This window comes from Mauremys reevesii, linkage group 21 (genome assembly GCF_016161935.1).
Source record: "Mauremys reevesii isolate NIE-2019 linkage group 21, ASM1616193v1, whole genome shotgun sequence".
In the NCBI taxonomy this organism is placed as follows: domain Eukaryota; kingdom Metazoa; phylum Chordata; order Testudines; family Geoemydidae; genus Mauremys; species Mauremys reevesii.
In genome coordinates this window covers 5,197,629-5,214,893 of record NC_052643.1, presented here as the reverse complement: position 1 = coordinate 5,214,893, position 17,265 = coordinate 5,197,629, and the positions used below count along the sequence as shown (strand labels likewise).

The 17,265-nt window shown below is 48.7% G+C and overlaps 1 long non-coding RNA gene across 1 annotated transcript; it reads left to right on the top strand.

The window, feature by feature from the left end:
• The first annotated feature begins 3,260 nt into the window (after nucleotides 1-3,260).
• On the top strand, nucleotides 3,261-13,811 carry LOC120387637. The gene is made up of 2 exons (XR_005590265.1): nucleotides 3,261-3,822; nucleotides 13,429-13,811. It is a non-coding gene; the product is annotated as an uncharacterized LOC120387637 (long non-coding RNA).
• The last annotated feature ends 3,454 nt before the right edge of the window (nucleotides 13,812-17,265 follow it).

Genomic DNA, 17,265 nt, shown 5'->3' with positions numbered 1-17,265 from the left:
AGCTCTGCCTGTGGAATTCGCCATCGGGGTGTGTGGAGGGGAGTGGGGAACCCCGGCTGAGGAGCAGACGTGGCAGGGAAGAATTCCAGAGAGCTGCCACTGTGCCAGGCCTCGCACTCCGTCTCAGGGCCTGAGCCGGAGCGCACCCAGCTCCCACCACGGTGCTTGGCAGGAGCTGCAGTTGCCCGGCCCCTCCCCAGGCTCGCCCCCTGGTTTGTGCCGATTTATAGGAATACTGTCTGGAGCCATGGGCTGGCTCCTCTGCTGGCATAAATCAGCCGAGTTCCTCTGAAGTCAGTGGAGCTTCACTCGTCACTACAGATGAGGATCTGCCCCGAGGATCTGGGGACCCCAGATTTATTTTGCTGTTGATCCCACCCTTTTGGCTTTTGGGAGGTGGCAGGGCCCAGGATGGGAGTCAGCACACCAGGGGTCGAACCCCTGGCTGTGATGTCTGCTCTTGCTGGGTGCCCTTCGCTCCCATGGAGATGCTCTCCTGCAAAGTGTTGGTCACCCCTGATGAGGCTCTGAGCACCGTCAACTCCCAGTGAAGCACCTGGGAGTATCTGGCCCTTAATGTGTGACCTCCGGCAGATCTCATGGGCTCTGCCTACTCTGCAGCTGGGATGCTACAAATCTCCATCCTGCTTTATATTAAGGTTCCATTTATAAATGCTTGATATATACTATGCACACCGTACAGACAGAGAGCCCCCAGTATCGGAGCACCACGTGATTTTTAATGTCTTTATTCTTACAACACTCCTGTGAGGCAGGGAAATACTATTACCCCCCATTTTATAGATTTGATACTGGCATTTGTGATTCCTATAGGAAATTTACAGCTAGGACCCTATGTAAATGGGGATATCTTGACTTTAATATCTTGACTTTAGTAAGGCTTTTGATACTGTCTTGCGTGACCTTCTCATAAACAAACTAGGGAAATACAACCTAGATGGAGCTACTACACGGTGGGGGCATAACTGGTTGGAAAATCATTTCCAGAGAGTAGTTATCAGTGGTTCACAGTCATGCTGGAAGGGCATAACGAGTGGGGTCCAGCAGGGATCGGTTCTGGGTCCGGTTCTGTTCAATATCTCCATCAATGATTTAGAGAATGGCATAGAGAGTCCACTTATAAAGTGTGCGGACAATAACAAGGTGGGAGGGATTGCAAGTGCTTTGGAGGATAGGATTAAAATTCAAAATGATCTGGACAAACTGGAGAAATGATTGGGAGAAAATAGGATGAAATCCAATAAGGACAAATGCAAAGTGCTGCACTTAGGAAGGAACAATCAGTTGCACACATACACAATGGGAAATGACTGCCTAGGAAGGAGCACTGCAGAAAGGGATCTGGGGGTCATAGTGGATCACTAGCTAAATATGAGTCAACAGTGTAACGCTGTTGCAAACATCATTCTGGGATGTGTTAGCAAGAGTGTTGTGAGTAAGATACGAGATGTGATTCTTCCGCTCTACTCCGAGCTGACTGAGCCTCAGCTGGAGTATTGTGTCCAGTTCTGGGCGCCACATTTCAGGAAAGATGGGGACAAATTGGAGAAAGTCCAGAGAAGAGCAACAAAAATGATGAAAGGGCTAGAAAACATGAGCTATGAGGGAAAATTGAAAAAATTGGGTTTGTTTAGTCTGGAGAAGAGAAGACTGAGAGGGGACATGATAACAGTTTTCAAGTATGTAAAAGGTTGTTACAAGAAGGAAGGAGAAAAATGGTTCTTCTTAACCTCTGAGGCTAGGACAAGAAGCAACGGGCTTAAATTGAAGCAAGGGCAGTTTAGACTGGACATTAGGAAAAACTTCCTAATTGCCAGGGTGGTGAAGCACTGGAATAAATTGCCTAGGCAGGTTGTGGAATCTCCATCATTGGGGATTTTTTAAGAGCAGGTTGGACAAACACCTGCCAGGGATTTTCCAGATAATATAGTCCTGCCATGAGTGCAGGGGACTGGACTAGATGATCTCTTGAGGTCCCTTCCAGTTCTATGATTCTAAGTGTAAGTGAAAACAGGAGTAGAGGTTTCAGGCATGGAATTATCACACAGAGGTGAGTACACAGGTACTTGGTGCTATATAGTCTGCATAAGACTATGCACAGGAGTGTGGGTGCAAATACCTTATGTACTGATAAGTTGCCAATCAGATGTTTGTAGAATAGTGTATTGGCTTGATGGGGTGTATAAACCCCACACTAGCAAACCAGGGCTGAATCTGTGCCAGGGCTGAGCCCCAGGAGTTCTAGGCCTGGCAGTTCAGAGCCCCGGCGCCGCTGGGCCCGGCGGTTCAGAGTCCCGGCGCCGCTGGGCCCGGCATGTCAGAGCCCCGGTGCCGCTGGGCCTGGCACTTCAGAGCCCCGGCACCGCTGGGCTTGCTGTGGCAGTTATGAATGTAAAAGAATTGCTTGAGCCCCGACATCTGTTTCATTACAAACTAAGCACTGTATGAAACAATGTGTTACTAGGAGCCTGTGGCCTAAGATCCCTGTAAGCGCGCGGCCCTGCAGCAGGCTGTAAATGGCCATGCAGCCACGGGGCCCGGAGAGGAGAGAGGTAGGGAAGGGGTGGGGACTGGGGACGGGAGCAATTTGGGGCATGCAGAGCTGCCACGGGCCCCTCCCCCAGAGCTCCCTGCTGCCGGTGGGGAGAGGGCTGGGGGGAGTCCTCTGGCCCCAGGGCAGCCTGCACCCCAAACCCCTCATCCCTGGCCCCCACCCCAGAGCCTGCACCCCAAATTCCTTATCCCTGGCCCCCACCCCAGAGCCTGCACCCCAAGCCAGAGCCCTCATCCTCCCTACATTCAAACCTCCTGCGCCAGCCCAGAGCCCCCTCCTGCACCCCAAACCCCTCATCCCCAGCCCCACCCCAGAGCCTGCACCCCCAGCTGGAACCCTCACCCCCCCACACTCCTGCCCCAGCCCAGAGCCCCCTCCTGCACCCCAAACCTCTCATCCCCAGCCCCACCCCAGAGCCTGCACCCCCAGCTGGAACCCTCACCCCCTGAACCCCAACCCTCTGCCCCAGCTCTGAGCCTCCTCCCAAACCCCTCAGCCCCACCTCCCCTACACATTACCTCCACACTGCGGCACATAACAAAATTCAATACACACATGCACATCAGAACGTAGAGGGAACACTGCCTGTGGCCCAATTAGCCCAGTGGCTGGCACCTGGAGGGAGGGCGAGGCCCAGTTTAGTATTAGGCCCAGCTGGGGAGGAGTTGGGTGGTCACAAGAGGCAGAAAAGCTGAGGAAGGGAAATGGGCTCTAGGGATGCCTGGTAGAGGAGGCTTTGGCAGGGTCAGGGAGTGACCTATGAAAACTTGCCTGCAGTACAGCAAGTTGTGTGGCAGTAAGTCTGGGAAGATCCCTGCAGTGGGCCAGAGAGAACAGACAGAGACAGAGTCAGACACAGGCTGAGCCCAGGGAGACAGGAGATTGTGCAAGGCAGGAAGTGGTCCAGGGTGATGCACCTTGGCTGCTTGCTACAGGGTCTGTGAACTGGAACCCAGATAAGAGAGGGTCTGGATTCCCCTGTGGGCCCCCAATCAGGGCTATTGAAACCTTCCCCGAGACAAGCGGGAAGGACTACCAGGCTAAGAGTCAGTGCAATGGCTTCACTCTGTCTTCAACCTCTCCTGCTGTTGGATTCTTGGCTTATCCTGGAAGAGCGACGACAAAATGTGACCTGGCTGGAGAACCGAGTCACAAGATGAAGTAGCATCTAGACCACCAGCAGACCTGAAGGGCCATGTGGCTGGAGCATCAGAGAGACCACCTTGCACGGCTGTGCCTGCTGACTGGTGAGTAACTTTGTCACAATGGGCATTTGGTGCAGGCTTTTGGCATTCAGGCAGGAGTGCGGCTGCTCTTTGTTCAGTATGAGCCCAGTGCCGCTCCCTTCAAAAGCACTGGCATGCCTCCCCGTCGCCGCCATAACGCAGGAGCAGAATGAGAGTTGTCGTTCTAGGGGTGGGTGATGCAGCTGGATGGAAAAGGCCTGAGCTTTTAACCAAAATTAAAAAACCCTTCCTGTTATGGGCACCGCGCTGGCTTGTCCCACCTGGTGCTGGTCCCTGGGATACAGCTAGGGTGACCACCTTTGAAATGCAGAAAAACTGGCACCTGCCCCACACAAGGCAAGCGTGCTGCAGCCCCACCTACCAGACAACTCTTCAGCCCCCCTTCAACAGCTGTTTATGGTACCCAGAGAGAGAGAAAACATTGCACGTCTCTTCCCTCTTGTGTGGCTCAAACCCTCTCTCACACCCGTGTGCTTGTGTGTTGGTGGGCAGGCAGCTGCTGTATTCAACACTTTTGGTCTGTTGTTGATTAAGCTGCAGAAGTGGGAACACTGAGACTGCAGCATCTTAGCTGGACCCAGAAGCTGCTCCTCAAGCAACCTGCTGCCATAGGCTCCTTAGTGTTCCTTCAGGGAGGCTCTGGCCTAGTGAGCAGAGCACAGGGGCCGCTGCTTGTTTGGTTGTGGGGCTTTAGCCTCTTCTGTGGGGTCAGTGCACCTCCTTGTAGTCAGCGAGACCTACCCATAATGCATGGCTTCTCTCCATGGTAACCTGTCTCTGAGGGGCTTGGTGGGGTGTGTGTGTGTGGGGATGTTAACGGTTTTATGACCCAGCCAAAGGTGCTGAAATCATAGCATTTATTATCCATCTATATACCCCTGGGGCAACATTCAAGGTAGAGTATTGAAAGGAAACAAAAGTGTGTTCCCTTGTAGGGCTCCAGGTTCCTGCCAGCTCAGCTTCTATAGTTGGCATTAAAACTCAGCAATAAAGTTAATTGTTGATCAGCTTCAGTTCTATAAATTGTTGCTGTGAAGGCCGCTATGCGATGCTTGCAAATGCCCAGAGTTCTCCTATCCCACCACATTGCTGGGCCCAGGGTAGACTCCATTAGAATCCTACAATATGAAGTATTCATGCCAATTATTACTACTGTCATGTACAAAACTAGTGGAAGGTCGTATGTCCGTGTGTGAGTGTGCCCCTCCAGTTCTCTCCGGGCCTGATCTGCTGGCAAAATGGCTTCTAGGGTTCATGCCTGTGTGTTGAAGCAGTTGTTGTTTTTTCCACCGGGCCCAAAAGCACAGCTCTGCACCCCTTCCCCCAAGATTTCAGTGGAGACATTTCTGCTGACCGGTCACAAGATGATAATTAAATTAAACCCTTCCTTCCCACTTGGCCTTTCCGTGAAAGCCAAATCATGATTCCTCATGTGAAATCTCTCTCATCACATGCCCATGCCCACACCCCGACACACTCATCACATTTACCCTCGCTAGCACGAAAGGCCAGGCTTGGTTTGAGAGGCCTCTTTAGATAAATTGGTCCCTGGTGTGGTGCTGTTGACTTCAGTGCAATTACACAACAGATGCATTTGACCTGGTGTGCTTAGAATAAGACTCTTCATCTTCACAAGGTTTCATTTTCTTGCCCCACTATTTCTGTTGCAGCTCCGTTTCTTAGATGATCTTAAGAGGATCCAAGAAAGGCACACATGTAACTAAGAACAGGCAGTGGGAAATGCTACCAACAGCTAAATAATCACATGCGCTGATTTTGATATTAAATCAGCCACCATAATTAAATGTAGGATGCAAGCGGGGAGGGGAGTGTACTGGGGTACCAATGGAGGAAGGAGCAGATGCCTCTGCACCCTTAAGTCAGCTGGGTAGCAGCTTTCTTTTATCATTCACAAGACAGTCTTTCACCCCCGGGGATGGAGGTGGGATGGAGGTTAGAACAGCAATTTGTGAGGCTGAGATAAAGGATATTGTGGTGACACCTTGAAGAGGAAAGCATGAAAGGACCATTTGTAGCAGGCCGGAAGATAAGGAGGGGCAGGTGGGTCAGATCCACCAATCTCAATTGGGTGTGAGATGCCAGTGGACTGTCAATTGCAATAAGTCATAAGGGGTGCCAATGGATTAAACTCACCATTTGCAATAGGCTATAAAGAGATGCCATTGCAGTAGACCCTTCCATAGACCAAGCATTTGCTAGCCCAAATATCCAGTTCTTTATATAGCAATGCAAGGCATAGAAACTGCACCAAGTTACTGGAGCCTTTAGAGAGATGATCTGGAGAGTGAGGGAAAGAACAGACGGCCCATTATCCAGGTGGCTAAACAGTCACTGAAATATGTAAAGCAGCAATTGCTCTTCAGTCATACAGAGAGCTTACGTAATGCCAACAGATCCCGGTTGCTGGCGGGCAGGATTGAACTGGGGACCTCTGTAGCTTTGTGCATGAGTCAAAAGCCAACTGGCTGTTGGCTAAGGCTGTAGAGCAGACTCATTAGTTGCTCTCTAAGTGGTCTCAGTGCTGCTAGATGGGCCAGAACTCCGCACCCAGGAGTGTATGTGTGGGTTACACTTAATGGTGTGGCTATTCAGAGTACCGAACAAGCGTTCATTATTCAGCACCTCAAGAGCTGGCTGCCTTAGGATCTTGTGGTGCGATGCCGTGTGCGTTGACCAGGTCGGAAGCTTGCGTTACCCCTTATGTGCTGTGAATTCTGGTCACGAGTCAAGGGTTAATTAAAATGGCCATTGGTGAGCATCCTGCCAGCTCTGCTGCTGATAAAGTGTAAGGACTTTGACCCCGGCTGTGTGGGATCCTCATTGTCGGACTGCAAACCGCATTCCCTCTGGCTCTGGGTGTGCCTAACTACAGTTCCCGCTGTGGTTTCTATTGGCTCCAATACTCTTAGATCCCTGGCTTTAATCATCTGTATAGAGTTGTTAGGCATGGTTAAAACCGTTCTACCCTAGAGGTGGCTGCATTCCAGTGGTGGGCAAACTGATTCCCATATAGTCTGTTGGTGGAGTTTATAAAGTGCTTTGGGATCCTTCTGAATGAAAGCGGGGGGGCATCTATTACCCATTAATGCCTCAGGATGCCAATCGTACAGAATCTGAGAGGTCTGTATTCTTGCCCCTAGAGACTGAGGTGGTTGCGCTACTGTAGTAGCAACACAGAGGCCCCAGCTAAGATCATGGTGCTAGGTGCCCGATAGACCCATAGGAGACAATCTATGCTCTGAAGAATTGAGTCTAAATAGACAAGAGACAATGGGTGAAAGGGTAAACCAAGGCACAGAGAGATGAAGTGGCTTGGCCATGGTCACATAGCAGGTCAGTGGCAGAGCTCAGTTCTCCTGAGTTATAGTTCAGTGCCCCAGCCCCTGGATGAAGCTCTCTCTCTCTCCCCTAGTGTATGTTGCACCCCGCCCTCCAAAAATCCCCAGCTGAATGGCCAGAAGATGTGGCTGGCAGGGCTCACTGGATTCCGTCAGGTGTGTGAAATTGCAGTGCTGGGGAATGCCCTCTGCCCCCATTTATCACTGTCTGGAAGGATGGGGTCTGGAGACGGGCAATGCCAGCTGAGGGCGGGGTCTGCTCACTAGCTGTAACAAACAAGTGAGTAATGAAAAGCAGACTCCCTCCCAGCACGCTGACTCTCGCTCTCTTCCTCCTGCTTTTTCTTTCCTGCCCCGTCTCCATTTATCACCTGCAACATCTTCTGCTAGCAGATATTTAGCAAGGGGGGGGGACACCAGGCTTTTCCTCTTTCCCTCTGTTCTCATTCACCCCAGGAAAATGGGTGCTACTGGGCTGCCCTAAAAATATTCCCCTCTCCATTCTTAGTGCTAAGCCTCCTCTGGGGAGGAGCATCATTTGTTTTTCCAGGAGTCCAGACAAAATCTTGGCAAAGGAGACCATGTCAAGGGCGGGGGGAGAGAGAGAGGGGGAGTGGGAGAGACAGAGCCCTCACCTGTGCTGTCATGTTAATGTCAGAGGCAGAAAATACATTAGTGTGAATAGATATTGAAATTGCGAACTACTTAGGGAAGGAAAAAAAATGCAGATGTTAACCCTTTCCACCATTCCTGAGACCTGGTGAGTATGCATGTGCCAACAGATCCTGGATCACATCCTCAGCTGGTGCCAATCAGCTCAGCTCCATTGTAGTTTGATCACACCAGCTGAGAATTTGATACATTTATCCCCCTGTAAAGGTCGTGCACTCTTTTCTATGGTGTCGCTACATGTGCCCTACATGCCACTCCCAGTGTAGATGAGGCATATGAATGGGAGAACTGCAGGATTCCACCCTAGGCATGAGGCCCTATGCCTGAGGGGGGGGGGTGTGTGCTCAGAGAGACCAGAAAGGGGACAGAGGGGCAGCCAGCCCTGTAACCGTGGCACTGTTTGGAGGGAATGCAATGCAGGTGCAAAGTTCCCTAGTGCAGCAAAGGCTGGTGACCTCTGATAGCAGGTAGGAAAACCTGGTGCAGGGGATGCTCGGAGCCAGCTTACGGTAGTGTGTAAAGCCTGCACTCTGCAATCTGAACGGGGTACTTGCTGCCTGCCCTGAGGAAGCTCTGCTGCCCGATGGGCAACACGGGTGAAATAATCCTTTCATCTGTCCACAGCACAGGCTGTCGCAGAACAAGTTTCCCTAATGCCATCCTAGCTATGTGCCTCTGCTCCAGCGTGGAGGGACCCCCTCTAGAGAGTGTATGGAGAGTTCCATCTGCTGGGGCTTCGTGTTTGAAATGTTCAGCACCCAAACTCCGGGCTGAATTTAGCCCAAGAGCCTCAGCAGGGGTAAATCAGCCTCACTCCTCTGCAGTGAATGGCCTACGATGATCTACACTAGCTGGCCTGGAGACTTTAAGCATCCTACAGCATCTAACTGCAGCCCAGACTTTCTCCACTCTTCCTCTCTCAGGTCAGTGGGGTTTCTTGCACCAAATCATACTCCTGAGGTGGACGTGCTGCACTGGTGTAAAAATGACTTGCAGCTAGCCCCAGACTGAAACCACTTTGTACGCTGGTACAGCACCTCTAACCTAGGGCTTTGCACTGAGGTTCATCAGTGTAGCTAAACTGATGCACTCCTCCTTTTTCCCCCCCCTTGCCCCAGTACGGACAAGCTCTCAGTCCCTGCAATGCTCGGGGGAGGAGGGGGGGGGTTGTGAGCGCGAGAGAAATCTGGGCTGCACTGAAAGCAATAGCAGTTTTGCCACTAATTTTAGGGAGGCCAGGATTTTACCCCAGGTCTTGACTCTCTGAAAATGCAGAGAAATCCCCTTCCACCTGAGCAGATCAGTTACATTCACACTGTGTGTTACCTTTGGGCTCCAGCGATCCAAGAGGCTCCAATGGATAGAATCTGTTACCACTGGGTACTACCCAAGGCTGCTTAATCTCACTCTGTTGTGGTCCTCTCCAGTACTGCAACAACTGCTCTTTTTTCATTTCTTCCCTTTCTCCCCATCTTCTCCACTTTCCAAACCCTGGATTCTCACTAGACTGCTCGTATATTTGCTGTGCTTCTCTAGTTACTCCTCCCTTTATGGCCCGTGAGCAGATGGCCCATGCCCGTCTATTCCAGGGTGTGGAGACCAGACAATGAATTTCCATGATTTGGGGAAACTCCTCCTTTTTGGTTCAACAGCATCAACAAGCAGAGTAAATCCATGAACTCACTATAATTGATCAAAACCAAGCTATTGAGAAATTGGCAAGATATACCAACATGACAACAGTAACTGTCACTTATGTGGTTTTTGCCTTGTTTAGCACGACGACCGATGACTGTGAAGCCTTGTGTTCCAGAACCATACAAATCTGTGATTTTTTTTTTTGGGGGGGACAAAGTTTATTGAGGCTAGGAGAAATGCCTGTGTATGCGTGTTTAGGCTCTGTAATAAATTGCACATTCCTTGGTTATGGTTGGGTTGTTTTGAGTAGATGACTTATTTTCATTGCTACTTTTCTGCTAATGTCTGTGGTATTTTTGGACACAGCATTTTAAACTGGAATCCTAGTTCAGAAACTTGGGTTGGTAGATGGGCCATTGAGAGTCAAACAGCCAATGGCAGAGATTTGGCTTATTTTATTGGGAGAGATGAATCTAGTTATGAGAAGAGAGATGATTGAATTCAGTGACTTAGCCACAAGGACTCAGGGTTCCTGACTCTAACCCAAACTTCCAGTGCAACTTTGGGCAAGTCACTTGGACTCACAAAGAAACTTAGGCACCTAAATCCCATTTTTAGGTACCACTGTGGTCCATAAAACTCACTTGGCAGTTGCTGCTTAACCCTATAGGCACCTAAATTTTGGGTTTTCCAGTGGTCTGCTTCTTTTTCTTCCAGATCCCAAGGACAATCTGGTTTCTTCTCTTTGGGCCTCGGTTAGCCCTGGCAAATGGCAAGATTGCCTCTTCAGCCTTTGATCAGTCAAAACCTTTCACCTTCTTTTTGTACCCTCAGGTTAAAAGCTTCTCTCCTGTTTTGTTGTTCCGTGGAGTGCAGTACATCTCCGATCTGTGTGAGCCCCTTCTTGCCGAGTTAACTGAAAACTGCTAAACACATCAAGTGCACCAGAACCTTCAGAAATAAGGCTGCTTACCTCTGAACTGTCTGTTTTTTTTCAATGGCACCCACTACTGGCCGCTATAGAGTGAAATGCTATTTAAACCTCTCCCAGTTGTCGTCCATATTTCCAGAGTTTGAGCTTTTTAGCAGCTCCGCTCTTCTGCTTATTTTCCATGTGTTCTCAGTGCCACGTGGTGGTCGGTAGCTGGCATTAGAGAACATAATGACCGCTCGGGGGGCCAGAAATCAACCTTCAACTCTATCAACGGGGGACTTTTTAAGTCTTCAAAGATCAGAAGTGTCTGCTTCTTCCTCAATCGCTAACTCCAACCTGCCTCTTACCCACAGCTAATGTTATAATTTTTAACTTTTTTTTTTTTAAAGCTGTGGCAAAGGATGAGAGGCTTTGGAAAAATCTGTCTGACTTATGAATTCCGCTTGATCTTATGAAATTGCTGAATCATTGTCTGCCTTGGTGAATGTGGAGGCTGTCAGGACTGTCATGTATTTCTCCCCCCATCCAAGACCGGAGACCATGGTAGGTGGTTGAAGCTTGATGGTTTCCATTCAAGTGAGAGCTCCATAGGGCAATGGGATGGCTGACGCCTAGGGAAACCAGTCCTCCTTGCTGACCAACTTGGTTGGTGTTTGGAGCAGTGGAATTTCCACCCCCCGTCTCTAGGCTTCAGAGCCTGAGCTCCAGCCTAGCTGCAACTTCAAAGCACTGTTTACACAGCTATTTTTGGAGTACCAGGATGAGCTCCCATGCCCCCCGGGTCTGTCAGCCCAGGCTGGGAGGCTCACTGCCACAGGTGGTGTGGATATAACCTAAGAGACTCAGAGGTACCGAGTCACAGGAAGCTTGAGAGGGAGGGAGAGGCATGCTTTCCCAAGTGGGATCCTGCTTAACTGTAGGTCCAACTGAGGAAGAAGGAAAGTGGCCACAGAGGAGCGAGGCTCTCCATGATTTGGAGACGAAGCCATTTGCAGGAGGGTGATCCTGGACTCAGTAGAGGATGTCTACATTGCAATGAAAGACCCGTGGCATGGCTGCAGCTGGCCTGGGTCAGCTGACGCATGCTCCTAGGGCTCATGCTGTGGGTTATAACACTGCAGTGTAGGCATTCAGACGTGGGCTGGAGTCTTGACTCTCTGAGACCCCATGAGGAGGGAGGGTCTCAGAGCCCAGGTTCCAGCCCAAACCTGAATGTCTCCACGGCAATGCCATAGCCCTGCAGCCCCCAAGCTCCGTGAGCTCGAGTCAGCTGACCCAGGCTCTGAGACTAGGTGCTCTGGGTTTTTTTTATTACAGCAGAGACATTGATCCAAAGAACGCACCAGAGTGGTGAGGAAACTGAAGCAGGGATCTGTGCGTAGGCATCTATCATTTGCTCTAGATTTAGATACTGCTTCAGCTAGCACAAGAAATAAGTGATCTTTTTTTGAAACCCTTTAAAGCCTGGGTGTCTCTTTGGTTCAACTAGCACATATCCCTGAAGAGATGAACTGTAATGCAGAGTGCCCACAAGGTTGGAGGCCTGCAAAAGGATGTACTTGAGCTACTTGGGGAGTCTGGGAGGGCTCAGCACTGGTCCTGGCGGCCTAGGGGGCTGACGAAGGTGGGACCACCTGGCGAAGGTGGTCCCATTTCTGTGATGGGGTAAGAGAGGGCTGGTGCCCGGAGGTGGGCCCAGAGAGGCTGAAGAAAGACAGTGCTGTGGCCTATTTAGAGCAAGGGACGCTTAAGAGCCCACTGGCCTAGTGAGGTGGGACCTGATCACAGGAGGCTGTGTCTAGCTGCCAGGGCTACGTGACACAGGATAATTAGTCCCACCCCCAAAGCCTGTAGGAGTTGCTGGAGAAACTCCCACAGACCCCCATGGGTACAGGGTCAGGCCCTCAGCTGCCTCAAAGATGCTTCTCCATAGGGAAAGGGAGGCTCATAAGCACCTCCTGAATGGCTGGGCTAGAGAGGTGGGGGCCAGAGCTGTAGCTGGTGGCAATAAGCATATCTTGGTCAAAGTCAATGGGGCTACCATGCTTTACACCAGCTGAGGATCTGGCCTGTGTTTTCCTTGGTTTTTGTTTGTTTGTACTGCCCTAACTCCCTTATTAGGATGCACTTCTCTGATTTTTTTTCTCTCTCTCTCCTCCCCCCCACCCCCCAGGAAGCGTTTAAGAAAATACTCCCTTGTCTCCAGTCTTCTGGCTGGTCTATGTGAGCTTAGTGGGAGGCCGATAAATCTGGTGGTCCAGACCAGATGTAACTTTATTGGGGTTTGGTTCTCCACTCCACTGATATCCATCTTGTGGAGTAATCTGTATCTGTGCAAAATGGAAGTACTGTGCTAGCAAAGCAGGAGCCAGAGCCTCCGCTAATATAAATCCAGCAGATCTTTGAAGTTAAATGGTGTCTTGCATCTGGACCCAGAATGGCCACATTTTGAACCTACTCTACTCAGGCATAGATGATCTCTCTCGGTGCAAGCGAATGGAGAATCAAGCCATGGACATCTGTGTCTGTCTCACTTCTTGTGTCCTGTAAAAGTAGAGATCAGGATGAGCAGACTGAATATCCTTACACATGATTGTACTGCAATTTGGGGTACCCCAAAATCTAGCCCCCAAATTCTTGCCTTTTGGATCTCTTAGCTGCTGATAGGGGCTGGTCTATCTACTTGGGAAGCAAATGTTGGTATCTTCCCACTGGCTGCTTTGACCATCAATAGCAGCTCAGAACCCTGATGGTATTTCCAGACCTAAAAGAGCAAAGGGACCTAAAATTGGTTGGCGTTAAGGCCTGTTTGAACTAGCGTTTGAGGTTTATACTTAAATAAGTAGGCACAGAGAGAAGCTAGAATAGGGCAGTTAAGCTGGCTGAGACTAGACTGTGTACAAAGATCATGATATTGGCTGTGTGTGTGTGTGTGTGTGTATATATATATATATATATAATTTTTTTTTCTTTCCTCCCCTCTGTTTTATTGGACCACAAAAGCCTCTGGGAAGTCCTGATGTCTAATTAGCATGCTGCCCATTGAACAAACAGCCATTTGTGAGCCGGCATGCCTAGATGCTTGAGTGGCAGAACATGTTAAAACAGGACTTAAAGAAACTGGAGAGTTCCAGATGGACTGAAAAGAGGCCGATTGATAAAAGTGACAGCTTGCTTCAGAAATCTTGCATTGGCTCCAGTGGCCTCCAGTCCAGGAGGATGTGGAATTGCATTTTGTGGATGTGTGTGTTTTGCTCTGGGGGAAGGAGGGGAGGCAAGAGGGGAAGTGCCATGTGACTACCACTTATTTTATAATCTGAGTGGCCTAGTTTAATTCCTCAAAACATGGGCATTCTTGGAAAATAATAATACACTGCTCTCCTGTCCCACCTTTCAGCGGAGTGTCTAAGATGTGTTGTAAACATTAACTAGACGCTCTTGTAGAGCAGGAAAGAATTATTAGCTCCCTGGAACTGATGGGGGCGGAAACCTGGACCCAGAGCAGTTAAGCGTCTGTCTGGCTTAGGTCCATAGACTAAATTGGTGGCAGAATAGGGAATAAACCCCAGGTCTCCTGATAGGAGAATGAGCAGCTACACAACACCTACTGGGAGCGTTGCTCTGTCCTCTAAGACTTGGGTAATACGCATTTTGGTTTCATGAATGGGGGATTTCTTTACGCTCCTTTTCTTGGGTGATGAAGAATCGTCCCCAATCACAACATTATTTGTTTGAATGAAAAGGTTTTCAGTGTGGTGTGACTTCACTTATTAGGGAACACGTAATGGTTAGCATGGAAGTGTCACATTTGTACTCAACCTTTTTGTAAACTATCCCATATCTAAAATAATGAGTTGAGGCTGTCCGGCCTGAAGGTGACCTGTAGGCTAGCCCTAGGCATCCGAGTTCCATGGGTAGGAAGTCATGTTTGCCATTGGGTGAGGGTGGGGGTGGGGGGCTGAAAACTTTGAAGACTGTGTTCACTGGACTAGAGCTGAGTGAATAAATGGTGCGGGGTGTGGTTTTTTTTTTTTTTGGTAAGTGGGTGAACTGAAGGAAAAAAATAATTTTTCTTTTAAAGTTTTTCTTGCCAAAACACAAAATTGCAATACACCACCACCACCCAAAAAAAAAAAAATCTAGCTAAATTGAGAAATCATCATTTTGAAATGAAAAAGTTTGAAACACATTTGGCCTCCTGATGATATTAAATAGCTTCAAGACTGTAACTCAACCAGAAATTGTGAATAGTTTGGTCAATCCAAAACTGCATTTCTTTTTTTTCTTCCATCAAATGGTCTGTCTAAAATAAATGTCACCAGTGCTACAGATGTGCAGATTTCTGAAGTGTCAGGCTGATGGATGCCAGAATGGTCCATTAAATGGAAAGGGAGAGGTGTGTTTTCTCCCCCCACCCCCAATTTCAGTGTCGAAGATGAGCCTGAGCATTTGCCAGGAATCCTTGATTAACTTGGCACAGAATGGATCTCTAGCTTTTGGATGGAGCAAGTCTTTCAAGTATATGACCAATAGGCCTTAGGTCACTAGCTATAGAAAATGCTGTGAATTTCTAAAGAATCTATAGTGGAAATTAGCAAGCACTCTAAAGAAAAGTCCATTATATTCTTTTGACTCAATTTGCTTATAATACATGCACGCCCATGGGCAGGGCTGGCTCCAGACCCCAGCACGCCAAGCGCACGCTTGGGGCGGCATTTTGCCGGGAGGGCGGCAGGCGGCTCCGGTGGACCTTCTGCAGTCATGCCTGCGGCTGCTCCACCGGAGCCGCAGGACCAGCGGACCCTCCGCAGGCACGTCTGCAGGAGGTCCACCGGAGCTGCGGGACCGGCGACCGCCAGCGTGCCCCCCGCGGCCTGCCGCCGTGCTTGGGGCAGCGAAATTCCTAGAGCCGTCCCTGCCCATGGTTATTCTAGAAAAAGAGTTTACTGGCTGGCTGCACTAGTGAATTTTAAGCCAAATTTGAAAATTTCTGGAGAAGCAAATTTAAAACTCCTAATAATAGGAACCTGCACCGGAAACGGGATTATAAAAATTACACCCATCCCATCAAGGAATGGAAACATGGCATGTGACTAGTACAGTCAATGGAGCGTCACAATTTACATCAGCTGGGAATGTGGTCCTGTGTGTCCAGACAGAACAGCTTTAATTTTTAATATCAAATGCTTGCGGCAAACTGACTCTGACCAAGCTTCAGACCCAAGGGTTAGCCACACAGACTTGATGACCGGTAATTTTGAATGATAAATGGACTTGAGAAAATCAGTCTTTTCATGGACAATTTATGAACAGAAAAGTAAAAATGTGTTGAATAAATCAACTGTTGCAAATTACTTGCCTGCCTCTAGTCTGTGGTTATGTTGCAGAAATCTAAGGAAAGAAGCTGATTTAACCATTTGTGTTCTTGCTGAGAAGCCTTAAGTAGGGTTCATATCAAGGAAAACAATTCTACATGTAGTTGTTTGTCAAATAAATGGTAGCTAGCCTGGTTCTGCAATTCTATTGCACGCACTTCATTGTGTTGATACAGTGGAGTTGCATCATAGGCGCATTTAACTTGCGTGATTTTAAGTATATGCACTCGGCAAAACAAAAAAAGAGAAAAATAATTTAAATACTGTACCTGTAGTGTGGGTGATTCCGCCTGCCATTCCACTCAATGAGCATTTGACTATACGCAATTTTCCCCTTACACGCTGACTTCAGAACCTAACCCCTGCGTAAGATGCGACTTCCCTGTAGTCACAAGTGGGACAGATCATGGACTTAACTTTTTAAACAGGTGCAGAAGAGTTTGCAGGATTGAGGGGCCTTCAGATTATATACTCTCTTTGGGGCAGGAAATGTATCTGACGTCCCCCACCCCGCTTGTACAATTGGGCCATGATACAGACTAGGCACTACTGGAATACTAAAAGTTATGGAATAAGAAGAGAGACATAACAGGCCTAATGTTCTAACCCTCATGATGAGTAACACTAATGCAAGTAGCTCCTGATATTAGTGGGTCTACTAAGCTTGAGCAAGTGTTACAGAAATGATCTGAGCATTATAAAAACACATCGGCATTTAGCTGATGGGGATTCTTAAGTTTACAACAATATGAGACTGTTTCTTATCTCTGACACCAGTTGAGGGTCTGTCCTACAGTTGAGTAAATCAGTGAAGCTCCATTGAACTCCAGATTTGCACCAGCTGAAGATCTGACCCATTTGTGTGTCGTCTGCCCTGTCTGCAATAAACCATGACTTTCATGAGAATTCCTTTCTGTTTACCGCATGGGGCAATCACTGCACACGTTAAGTAATTTCCCTTACTTTGTGGTTACTCGGGTGCATTCCTCTTGCATTTCTCCTCTAGCATTTTCTTGGTTAGGACAATTGAAGCTTAAATATACATCAATATATGGAACGCCGCTAGACATCCAAAGATGTATAATGCCCTTCCTCGCCTTCTCACTTCTCCCCCTCAAGCTATGCATGTGACCCAGTCTCATTACTGGACAGACCCATTACTGTAGTAGCTTGGTCACAGTGAAGTTTTCTGTAACTGAGGAGACACATGATAAAAGATGTCAAAGCATCTTCAAAGCCAGCTTTACACAGGGTGACCTTCTTTGCAAAGAGCCCTTTGTGGACTGCAGCATTAAATGAGTCTTATCAGGCCGAGGGAGGAAAGCCCTAAATATCCAAGATAAATAATAAAAAGAGAGCCCTCTGGCTGTTATCTAACATGCTGCAGTAAGGGAAGCAGGAACTCAGGCCTTCTGGAGGTAGCTGGGGTTTTCAGTGACTGACCTGCTCAACATGTGGGAATGTA